The sequence below is a fragment of the Balaenoptera ricei genome, chromosome 1 (assembly GCF_028023285.1).
Source record: "Balaenoptera ricei isolate mBalRic1 chromosome 1, mBalRic1.hap2, whole genome shotgun sequence".
NCBI lineage: Eukaryota > Metazoa > Chordata > Mammalia > Artiodactyla > Balaenopteridae > Balaenoptera > Balaenoptera ricei.
The window spans coordinates 157,549,138-157,562,888 of NC_082639.1; the positions used below are offsets into that span (position 1 = coordinate 157,549,138).

Genomic DNA, 13,751 nt, shown 5'->3' on the forward strand with positions numbered 1-13,751 from the left:
ATTTTAAAGTGGACAGTTCAGTGATATTATGTCAACAAACTTTTAAAACTTTCAGATGGCACCTGAGTAAAATATGTGCTGTCCATTGGTAATTTTAATATATCTGGTATATAACTAAAGTCACCACAAAACTTTTTCTGGGAAATTGGCAGATCATAAACATAAAAAATTTATTTTGCTTTATATTAAACCTTCTTGTTTTACTATTTCAAAATTCAAATTTACTCACAAGAAAGAGTCAGTTTCATATTAGATTTGGTTTAACAAATGCTGCTCCTGCTATTCATTCTTATCACCAAAAAAAAAAAAAAAAAGGACTATTTGTGACTTAACGATAATATATTCCAGAAAATTAAAAGTTAAGGTCTCTTAGAAACAATACAAACGTTATCAGGAGAAGTGAAGTATACCAAATTTATATATTCAGGAGAATGTGAAACTTATACCATTGATTGTTAGAGGGTTTTAAAAGCTTTTTATTACATTTGGTAACAAAATTCTAGGCTTAGTTGTAAAATTCTGGGTTAACTATCATTTGGAAATTTAAATATACATTACAGTAAACATTTAGAAAATGTTTTTCCAAAATGTACCATCTAGGTCAATAAACTTGTCTGTAGAAGTCTTTTATAAGGGTAATACATATTTCAAGTTTTTTTTATCATTGAGAGAAACAAGATATTATCTGATTCAAAAATTTAGGTAAGAATTCCTAAGAAAGAAGCAGGGAACAATGGGAAGTTTGGAACTGGGAAGAAATTTTGTTTCATACAGCACAAAAGGTAATTCTTCATATAAAAAAAAAAAATCATCCCTCAAAAGCACCACTACTAAAATTATCATCAAAGTGCACCCCAAGTTTCAATTGCAAAGTATTAGAAGTAATCATCAACCAGGAAATATTTTCAAAATAACGAACTTTTTATGAAATTCAAACAATAATGTTGGTTAATATGGTTAATATTAACATCTCTTTAAATTCATTTATTATATCTATATTCTATAAATTCTCATAAGTATCAAAATAATTCTAGGCCTCCTAATATGCATGCGGTTAATATTGGCTGTTTTAATTTTAGCACACCGGAAAACATAAGGGGTATAAGTTCTAGTAGCATTAAAAACAAGAGTTACCAATTCTAATAGTAACTTTTCCTTTTCAACCACTTCCCAAAATTATAGTTTTCTTTTTCTGTCTAGCAGCTTTGGATGGTTCCTTCACGATGGAGAAGTTATCCACTAGTACTGAGACAGAAATGATAAATATGCCATTTCAGTTACAGGTAACTTATGAGGGTTTGATCTTAATTGGAAATTAAGATACTTTAAGTTAATAAAAGGTTTTCAATCTGCATTTCTGGGAACCTAAATTAAAGCATCACACAATATTTTCAAAAACAGAAAAGCCATTTGATTTGACTAAAAACTTAGTTTTAAGATGGCAGAAATTACCTTGATAATTTTCTTTTAAGAAAGAAAGAAAAACAACAAGCCATTAAAGAGAAATTCTTCTGAGAGAACTAAAACACGTTATATACCTCTGACTTGGCACTCCTTCCATTCTGGAGACCTTTTTTGATAACTGCTTTCATCACAGAATGATCTAAAGTAAAATAAATTGAAATTAGAGTAATTATTTCCCAATGAGTGGCTATTTCCGTTTAAAACCAAAAGCCAACTAATTATTGCTTTTCCCATAAAATTAAACATGAAATCTTCATTATGTAATTATACACTTATTTCCCCCTTTGTGTATTCTAATTTCTTCCTCAGAAACCTACGATGCCATCTTGCAGACTGCCCCCAGTGGCTACTATTTTGGCAGCAGCAAAGGTCAACTTTAAACATTTTGCATCTAAAGTGGCTTTGGATACCTCTGGATAGAAAGTACAGTCTGAGCACTGTCCAGACACTTAGATGCCTAAAGGGCATCTAAGATATCAAACCAAAGTCCTGATATTCCCTCAAAAGCTGCTCCTCCCATCAGCCCCCTTCTTCTAAGTGATACCACCCAGTTGCACACATAATCATCAATGACTTGTCTCCTTGTTACTATTTCCTTCATACCTCACATCTAATCTATCCACAATTCTTGTTAGCTACACTCTCAAAACACAACCTGAATTCAACCACTTTTCACTTGCTCCAAACTTCCAACCTAAGCTAAGCCATAAACATCTCTTATTTGGGCCACTGTGACAGTCTACTAACTGGTCTCCCTGTTTCTCTTCTTTAACCCTCCCCCCCACCCCGAGTCTATTCTCTATAACAGGTCATCTTATTCAGATACTATTTGGATCATGCCTTTTTCCAGTTCAAAACCCTCTACTCATTTAGAATAATCCACATCTTTACTCTGGCCTTCAAGACTTTACAAGATCAGACCCCTGGCTAGCTCCTTGAACTCATGTCATACCACACTCTTCTTCACTCAGTACTCTGGCCACGTTGGCCTCCTTGCTTTTCCTTAAATACTCCACCCGCTTACATGCCTGCATACGCATTGCCTCCTTGTCCTGAAATGTGCTTACCCCAGATCTTCCATGGCTTGCTCCTCTCTTCATTCAGGTCTCTGTTCAACTGCCACTTCTCCAGTGAAGCTGTCCCCTAACAAACCTATCCAATGGAGTCCTACCTGCTCCCCCCCCACTCTCCTTACATTAAGATATCTTTGCACTTCCTACTATCTAAAATTATATTACTTATCTGTTTACTCATTTCTATCTGAACTCCTTCACTAGAATGTAAGCTCCATGAGGGCAAGACTTTTGCCTGTCTGGGTCACTGCTTTATCCCTAGTGCCTGAGCTGTATCTGGCACACAGAAGGTATTAAAAAAATTACTTGTGAAACTGACAAATGAATAAAGTACTCCTTGCAAGAAGTCACAGGTTGCACGAGAAGGAAATAATGCTCTTGGTGGAAGCAGGCTTAGTATCTAGGCTCACCTCTATTCAGAGTAGAGATAAGAACAATTTAAAGGTATAACTCCCTTTAATTAGTACATTATCTGCTAAAAACATAAGGGAAGTGCAACATTAGAAAAGTACAGTTGACGCTTGAACAACATGGGTTTGAACCTCGCGGGTCCATTGACACACGGATATTTTTCAATAACTATGTACTATCGTCCTACACGATCCAAGGTTGGTTGAATCCACAGATGCAGAACCACTGACTATAAACTTATATCCAGATTTTCAACTGCGTAGGGGTTGGCACCCCTGACCCCCACGTTGTTCAAGGGACAACTGTATATGATGAGGAAAGTTAAACACATTAAGTTTTAAAAACTGTCAATACGTGGACAAACTCTTTTTGTTTTGCTATGTGTTCATCAATTAAAAAAAAAAAAAAGTGACCACATACCAACAAGTGGATTTTTTCTTATATCCAGAATGACCAGAGTTCTGTTGGTTTCAAGGGCCTTTAGTAAAGCCTTTACTCCTTCACTGCTGAGGCCACACTGCTGCAGGTCAAGTGCTTTCGATGAAAGACAAAAGGTCACTTGCGAAGTCTATACAGATTTCACATATAGACAACACTCATTTTCTCACGTGTGGAAGAGCCCTGCACAAGACCAGCCATGGCAGGTTTGTAATTTTGGGTATGGAAAAAAACAGAAACGTATATGCACACACACAATGCATAATCCAATCTAAAACCTCTTTTTGGATGTGCAGTGATAACCCTGCCTTTAGTACCATTAAATCATCCAACATATTTTACAATTATAGAACTGAAAAATAACTGTATATAACCTATGAGCAAAAAACATCACAAAATGAATCTCAGTTCATAATTAGGAAGGGCGGCAGTGGCATGTAAACCTCACAAGCAAAAACTGGTGGAGCTCAGAAATGCACTGCATTCTTTTGATCATGATCATGAGCTTCAAATCACACTTGAAACTAGTTAAAAGGGGAAAACGAAAGAGAAGAAATGTAATAACTGTTAGTTTAGTACAAAAAAGACAAGTCTAAGGGGATACAAATAATAACAAATTCTAACAATGTGTGAATACACAATACATACTAAAAACCTATCATGAAAGTATGATGGTCAAGAACTCTCTCAGTAAAAGGTCAGACAAAAACTAGAACAAATGATCATGAATTCTAGTAGTTCTGAGGCGGAACAACCTACTCATTTAAACAAAAGGGATCATCACAAAAGCACAGGTATTAAAACATATTACATGAAAGGCAACTATCATGAGTCATTTTTTAAAGTGTTGTGTGGACCATCACATTAAAATAACTGGAGACTTTCAACACCCCACGATACACAGAAATCGAAAGTCAGAAATATGGATCTGACAGGATAGGATACAACCGTTACAAACTCTCACTACAGAAGAATGGACACAGGGTATAATTAACCAAGTAGCCAAATTAATACAAACAGCCAGTAAACCCACCAGTAAATCAAACGAATACAAAATAAAACAAAATGTGGTTATTCTCCTATCAGATTAAGCCAAGCCTTTAAAATGTGTACACCCTTTTGATCCAACAACTCTCTTTCTAAGTATTTAACCAAAAGAAATAGTCAGAGATATAGGCAAGGATACATATCAGAGTACTATTTGGAACTGAAAAACTGGACATAGCTTATATACAAGAATGGATAAGCTATGTGTACTGTGGCATATTCATATAATGGAACACTGAACAGTCACAAAAAATCATGCAGTAGATGCAAATTTACTGACTTGCTAAGGTGCTCACACTAAATTAACTGAAAAAAGTTATGACATTTGGAGTAATCCCACTTGCATGAAAAAGGGAGAGGTACTCACTTTTGTAGTTTTACACTTTTTTTAAAGTGCTACAAGCCAGTGTTTGTGTGAGGCAGGCTTCACATCCACTGTTGGGGTGGACTACAAATTGGCATAGCATTTCTGGATGGTAATTTGGCAATGTGTATCAAAAGTCTTAAAAAGGCAGAAGCAAGAAGAACTACAATCCTGCAGCCTGTGGAACAAAAACCACATTCACAGAAAGATAGAAAAGATGAAAAGGCAGAGGGCTAGGTACCAGATGAAGGAACAAGCTAAAACCCCAGAAAAACAACACAATGAAATGGAGATAGGCAACTTTCCAGAAAAAGAATTCAGAATAATGATAGTGAAGATGATCCAGGACCTCAGAAAAACAATAGAGGCAAAGATCGAGAAGATGCAAGAAATGTTTAACAAAGACCTAGAAGAATTAAAGAACAAACAAACAGAGCTGAACAACACAATAACTGAAATGAAAACAATACTAGAAGGAATCAATAGCAGAATAACTGAGGCAGAAGAACGGATAACTGACCTGGAAGACAGAATGGTGGAATTCACTGCTGCAGAACAGACTAAAGAAAAAAGAATGAAAAGAAATGAAGACAGCCTAAGAGACCTCTGGGACAACATTAAATGCAACAACATTCGCATTAGGGGTCCCAGAAGGAGAAGAGAGAGAGAAAGGACCAGAGAAAATATTTGAAGAGATTATAGTCGAAAACTTCCCTAGCATGGGAAAGGAAATAGCCACCCAAGTCCAGGAAGCGCAGCAAGTCCCATACAGGATAAACCCAAGGATTAACACGGTGAGACACATAGTAATCAAATTGGCAAAAATTAAAGACAAAGAAAAATTACTGAAAGCAGTGAGGGAAAAACGACAAAAAACATACAAGAGAACTCCCTTAAGGTTAACAGCTGATTTCTCAGCAGAAACTCTACAAGCCAGAAGGCAGTGGCATGATATACTTAAAGTGATGAAAGGGAAGAACCTACAACCAAGATTACTCTACCCAGCAAGGATCTCATTCAGATTCGATGCAGAAATCAAAAGCTTTACAGACAAGCAAAAGCTAAGAGAATTCAGCACCACCAAACCAGCTCTACAACAAATGCTAAAGGAACTTCTCTAAGTGAGAAACACAAGAGAAGAAAAGGATCTACAAAAACAAACCCAAAACAATTAAGAAAATGGTCATAGGAACATACATATCGATAATTACCTTAAACGTGAATGGATTAAATGCTCCAACCAAAAGACACAGGCTTGCTGAATGGATACAAAAACAAGACACAAAAATATGCTGTTTACAAGAGACCCACTTCAGACCTAGGGACACATAGAGACTGAAAGTGAGGGGATGGAAAAAGATAGTCCATGCAAATGGAAATCAAAAGAAAGCTGGAGTAGCTATACCCATATCACATAAAATAGACTTTAAAATAAAGAATGTTACAAGAGACAAGGAAGGACACTACATAATGATCAAGGGATCAATCCAAGAAGAAGATATAACAATTATAAATATATATGCACCCAACATAGGAGCACCTCAATACATAAGGCAACTGCTAACAGCTATAACAGAGGAAATCGACAGTAACACAATAATAGTGGGGGACTTTAACACCTCACTTACACGAATGGACAGATCATCCAAAATGAAAATAAATAAGGAAACAGAAGCTCTAAATGACACAATAGACCAGATAGATTTAACTGATATTTATAGGAGATTCCATCCAAAAACTGCAGATTAAACTTTCTTCTTAAGTGCGCACGGAACACTCTCCAGGATAGATCACATCTTGGGTCACAAATCAAGCCTCAGTAAAGTTAAGAAAATTGAAATCATATCAAGCATCTTTTCTGACCACAGCACTATGAGATTAGAAATCAATTACAGGGGAAAAAAAACGTAAAAAACACAAACACATGGAGGCTAAACAATACGTTACTAAATAACCAAGAGATCACTGAAGAAATCAAAGAGGAAATCAAAAAATACCTAGAGACAAATGACAATGAAAACACGATGATCCAAAACCTGTGGGATGCAGCAAAAGCAGTTCTAAGAGGGAAGTTTATAACTATACAAGCCTACCTCAAGAAACAAGAAAAGTCTCAAGTAAACAATCTAACCTTACACCTAAAGGAACTAGAGAAAGAAGAACAAACAAAACCCAAAGTTAGCAGGAGGAAAGAAATCATAAAGATCAGAGCAGAAATAAGTGAAATAGAAACAAAGAAAACAATAGCAAAGATCAATAAAACTAAAAGCTGGTTCTTTGAGAAGATAAACAAAATTGATAAACCATTAGCCAGACTCATCAAGAAAAAGAGGGAGAGGACTCAAATCAATAAAATTAGAAATGAAAAAGGAGAACTTACAACAGACACTGCAGAAATACAGAGCATCCTAAGAGACTACTACAAGCAACTTTATGCCAATAAAATGAACAACCTGGAAGAAATGGACAAATTCTTAGAAAGGTATAACCTTCCAAGACTGAACCAGGAAGAAATAGAAAATATGAACAGACCAATCACAAGTAATGAAATTGAAACTGTGATTAAAAATCTTCCAACAAACAAAAGTGCAGGACCAGATGACTTCACAGGTGAATTCTATCAAACATTTAGAGAAGGGCTAACACCCATCCTTCTCAAACTCTTCCAAAAAATTGCAGAGGAAGGAACACTCCCAAACTCATTCTATGAAGCCACCATCACCCTGATACCAAAACCAGACAAAGATACTACAAAAAAAGAAAATTACAGACCAATATCACTGATGAATATAGATGCAAAAATCCTCAACAAAATACTAGCAAACAGAATCCAACAACACATTAAAAGGATCATACACCATGATCAAGTGGGATTTATGCCAGGGATGCAAGGATTCTTCAATATACACAAATCAATCAATGGGATACACCATATTAACAAATTGAAGAATAAAAACCATATGATCATCTCAATAGATTCAGAAAAAGCTTTTGACAAAATTCAACACCCATTTATGATAAAAACTCTCCAGAAAGTGGGTATAGAGGGAACCTACCTCAACATAATAAAGGCCATATACGACAAACCCACAGCAAACATCATTCTCAATGGTGAAAAACTGAAAGCATTTCCTCTAAGATCAGGAACGAGACAAGGATGTCCATTCTCACCACTATTATTCAACATAGTTTTGGAAGTCCTAGCCACGGCAATCAGAGAAGAAAAAGAAATAAAAGGAATACAAATTGGAAAAGAAGAAGTAAAACTGTCACTGTTTGCAGATGACATGATACTATACATAGAGAATCCTAAAGATGCCACCAGAAAACTACTAGAGCTAATCAATGAATTTGGTAAAGTTGCAGGATACAAAATTAATGCACAGAAATCTCTTGCATTCCTATACACTAATGATGAAAAATCTGAAAGAGCAATTATGGAAACACTCCCATTTACCACTACAACCAAAAGAATAAAATACCTAGGAATAAACCTACCTAAGGAGACAAAAGACCTGTATGCAGAAAACTATAAGACACTGATGAAACAAATTAAAGATGATACCAACAGATGGAGAGATACACCATGTTCTTGGATTGGAAGAATCAAGATCGTGAAAATGACTATACTACCCAAAGCAATCTACAGATTCAATGCAATCCCTATCAAATGACCAATGGCATTTTTTACAGAACTAAAACAAATAATCTTAAGATTTGTATGGAGACACAAAAGACCCCGAATAGCCAAAGCAGTCTTGAGGGAAAAAAACAGAGCTGGAGGAATCAGACTCCCTGACTTCAGACTATACTACAAAGCTACAGTAATCAAGACAATATGGTACTGGCACAAAAACAGAAACATAGATCAATGAAACAAGATAGAAAGCCCAGAGATAAACCCACACACCTATGGTCAACTAATCTATGACAAAGGAGGCAAAGATAGACAATGGAGAAAAGACAGTCTCTTCAATAAGTGGTGTTGGGAAAACTGGACAGCTATATGTAAAAGAATGAAATTAGAACACTCCCTAACACCATACACAAAAATAAACTCAAAATGGATTCGAGACCTAAATGTAAGACCGGACACTATAAAACTCTTAGAGCAAAACATAGGAAGAACACTCTTTGACATAAATCACAGCAAGATCTTTTTTGATCCACCTCCTAGAGTAATGGAAGTAAAAACAAAAATAAACAAACGGGACCTAATGAAACTTCAAAGCTTTTGCACAGCAAAGGAAACCATAAACAAGACGAAAAGACGACCCTCAGAATGGGAGAAAATATTCGCAAATGAATCAACGGACAAAGGATTTATCTCCAAAATAGATAAACAGCTTATGCAGCTCAATATTAAAGAAACAAACAACCCAATCCAAAAATGGGCAGAAGACCTAAATAGACATTTCTCCAAAGAAGACATACAGATGGCCAAGAAGCACATGAAAAGCGGCTCAACATCACTAATTATTAGAGAAATGCAAATCAAAACTACAATGAGGTATCACCTCACACCAGTTAGAATGGGCATCATCAGAAAATCTACAAACAACAAATGCTGGAGAGGGTGTGGAGGAAAGGGAACCCTCTTGCACTGTTGGTGGGGATGTAAATTGATACAGCCACTATGGAGAACAGTATGGAGGTTCCTTAAAAAACTAAATATAGAATTACCATATGATCCAGCAATCCCACTACTGCGCATATACCCAGAGAAAACCATAATTCAAAAAGACACATGCACCACAGTGTTCATTGCAGTGCTATTTACAATAGCCAGGGCATGGAAGCAACCTAAATGCCCATCAAGAGACGAATGGATAAAGAAGTTGTGGTACATATATTCAATGGAATATTACTCAGCCATACAATGGAACGAAATCGAGTCATTTGTTGAGACGTGGATGGATCTACAGACTGTCATACAGAGTGAAGTAAGTCAGAAAGAGAAAAACAAATATTGTATATTAACACATGTATGTGGAACCTAGAAAAATGGTACAGATGAACCAGTTTGCAGGGCAGAAGTTGAGACACAGATGTAGAGAACAAACGTATGGACACCAAGGGGGGATAACCGTGGTGGGGTGGGGATGGTGCTGTGCTGAATTGGGTGATTGGGATTGACATGTATACACTGATGTGTATAAAATTGATGACTAATAAGAACTTGCAGTATTAAAAAAAAAAAGTCTTAAAAATATGTCACACTTAGTCATTCCACTTCTAGGACCTTATTCTACAGAAGTAATCCCAATGGACACAGAGACGTATATAAAACGTATTCACATTGTTTCTGACAGGGAAAAGCAAACTGTCTAAATCTAATTGCGAAGAATTGATTAAACTATGGGACATCAATATGATGGAATACTACATGATACAACATTAAGTGAAAAAAGCAGGAATATGAAATAGCAAGTATACTACAATTCTATTTTTGTAATCCCTAAGTGTACAAATATATTTATAGAAAAATAAAAGACTGAAAGTGTATGCACCAAAATGAACAGTGATTATGTCTGGGTATTACGATTATAGGTAATTGTTCTCTTGTTACTCTGTATTTTCTGTAAAGAATATATGCAACTCTTAGAGAAAGTTTAAAAGCAAAATAAAAGCTATCAGTAAAATGAGGCTTTAAAAAAATCCTATCACAATAGTATCATGCCAAAAGCTAAGCATATATCATATTAAAAATTCAATATTTTCAATTTTAGAATTTACCTCTAAGCCATAAATCCTCACTAAGAGATTCTGCCAAAGCACTTGCACCCAGGTCACCAATGAGCGTGCTGCAGTTCAGAGTGATGCGCCTCAAACCAGCCATACAGTCAAGATCAGGTCTCCTGGAATGAAGACTCTCAGCCCAGGTTTCTTCATGCCTTCTGGTAGTCTGATACTTCAAAGATTTAATGGGATGAAATTACGATGCTTGAATAAGGAAACAGGGTGTGCCTACTGAGTATGGCTTATTATGTCAGAGATTTACACACACACATAACAAGCATATATGCCAGGAGAATCAACCTGAGAAATTAAACAGTCAGTTCTGGTTTATGAGTCCAGTGACCCAGATTCTAGTCGGTCAGTGATTAGATTCCAGCCACTGGATGACCTGCTTCTGAACAGTTATGTAAAGTTGGACAACTCAATTACAGTCTATGAATTATTTTCCTTATCTTCTAAGTCAGGGAACTGGTTCTAAATTCTATCATTGCTGAGGCTCTAAATTTCATCATTCTGTCCTCCAGTGGTCTCCAAACACCTGACTGGGCAACCCCTAAGAAAACTTTTTAATATGCATCTTAGCTTTTAGCAAATTATATACATGAAGTTCTATACATATAATGTATGTACATTATAAACTACACAGATATTTTTTAAATGATACAAAGCTAAATAGGTTCTAATATTTTCTTTTCCTAACTCCTAAGGCATTATTTTATTTATTTTTAAAAAAAAATTATTTATTTGTTTGTTTGTTTGGCTGTGCCGGGTCTTTAGTTGCAGCATATTTAGTTGCAGCCGGATCTTTTAGTTGTGGCATGTGGGCTCTTAGTTACGGCAGGCACGTGGGATCTAGTTCCTTGAGCAGGGATCGAACCCAGGCCCCCTTCATTGGGAGCGCAGAGTCTTAACTGCTGGACCGCCAGGGAAGTCCCAAGCGTTATTTTAAAAACTATATTTACAAAATGGATCTCACATGCTACCTAGGGTATGCACACAAACTTTAGAGGCCTGGACTATGCAGAGCCAGTTTGATGTGCCTTGGGAAAATAATGGTTTGACATTTAACCACAAGTCTTGTCTTAAAGACATTCAATTCTTTATATTCATAAAATAAATTTGGGTAACAGGGAACACTGACTTTAAATGGAAAAAGTCTTATTACATTCTTGAAAAAATAAAAGACTCAAAGTGCCTTTGATACTCTAAAAGGAAAATCATTAGTGTCATATTTCTATTAACAATAACTTATAAAAGCTCCAAGCAGAAATAACACCAATCACTTACACAGTGCTTAGTATGTGCCAGGCACTATTTACACAAATGAGTTCATTTAAACCTCATAATGAGGCATAGACCTTAAGTGATTTGCCCATGGTCAAATGCTATGAAAAGGGAGAAAGGGAATTTGAACCTAGGCCATTTGGCTTTGGCACCTAAGTTCTTGACTGTTTTCTACCCCAGGGGTTAATGGACTTGCCTGTATAGGCTCAAAGAATTTTTCAATTTTTCAAATCTAAATCTAAACATTTCCAGCTTTCTGGGCTTTACAGTTTCTGGTGTAACTACTCTGCCCCACTGGTGTAGGGTGGAAGTACCCACAACTACCATGTAAACAATGGGTGCGACTATGTTCCAAAAACACTTTCTTTACAAAACCAGGCGACGGGCTGGATCTGGCCCACCAGCCATAGTTTACCTATCCCTGATCTGCACCATCAAACTATTAAAAAGGCTTCATGTCAAATTATTAAATAACTTTAGGCCTAAATACAGTCATTATAACCACTGTAAAGTTGTTAAGGCATTATTTTAAAAACTGTATTTACAAATTGCTGATGTAGTGATTTTTATGACTTTATAAACTACAGCAGCTAATAAACACTTGATTCATTTAAGTCTTGAAGACTATAATGGCATACTTTCTTCACAGTATCACAATCAAAGTTTTCAGTAACTAAAAATACATAAAAGTATTATTATGTATTATATATTAAATCTCTTATTTCTAAAATTAAGTGGACTATCTTTACTAAATGGTAGAATCCCAAACTGAAAACTGGTCATATTCTTTCAACAAAATGAAAGCTGCACTCACATGTATTAAAAGAGAAAAATTAACTGCCATTTGTATCAATATGTTAATGTGCTTCAATCACATATGTTTTCATGGAAGTTTAAACATAAAATCACCTTTAAGATCTTGACCTTGTGATCTGCTCCCTGCCATTTCAGATTATAGCCCGTGAAGTCTACTGTCTTAAGAGTGATAGAGTTCCTTATACCTTGACAAATAACTGAAAGGAAAAAAAAAAAAACCACACACACAATAAGATGAAGAGCCTATACATTTGTCAGTCTTAACTTATTTGCTTTTCTTAGGTCAATTGGAAGTTTATAGCCACGTTCTTAAAATCATTAACTACAATCTTCCCAAACAGGTAATTGATGAACAGATGCATTCTAAAACTTGTCAGTAACAAAGTGTTATTCCACTTTACAGAAACAGTTTAATTCTTTTTAGATACTAAAAGTGAATACACTGAATACTGGAAACTTTATTCCCAACCACTCAGTAAAGTACTAGGTACCTTTTGAGACATAGGAAAAAAAGGAAAAACCTAAAAAGCATAAGACTCTTCCTATTTTCATTTCCAATGATACATCCCAACCTTGATGATCAATCAGTGATTTAAATGTCAACTATAAACCCAGTATGTTATGAAGTGCTATGCAGTATATTAGAGCAATATGAGAGAGAGGACCTCAAACCCTCTCTTCCCTCAAATTGAAAGGCAGGCTTCCTGACCCCTCCAGGCCACTACTGGACACAGGGAACACACACTAATGTTCCAGGACCCCAACCAACAGTCACCTGCTTTGTGATTACTTCCATGACACACCCCCACTAACACCACTGACTTTGCTGCTCCTACGGGACATTACATATATTTCCTATTTTAACACATACCACAGTGCATTATAATTATGATTGCAGATAGATGTTCTAACAATTTAAAGAGAATGATGACTTTTTTGCTCTTTACATCTTGCTATTTCCCTTCTCATAATATTTCTTGAAGAGAAACCATAAAAATATAAACAAACACAAAAAACAGAAAATATACAAAATGTGCGCTTTGCAGCTTAACACAAACTTAAGTAAAATTAATTCTGACAGTATCCAGCATGACAAACTTCCATGGTACAAATGA

The 13,751-nt window shown here is 35.8% G+C and overlaps 1 pseudogene; it reads right to left on the reverse strand.

Moving 5' to 3' along the window:
• Positions 1 to 13,751, reverse strand: part of LOC132374864 (centrosomal protein of 78 kDa-like) — a 58,843-nt pseudogene that overhangs the window by 18,431 nt on the left and 26,661 nt on the right.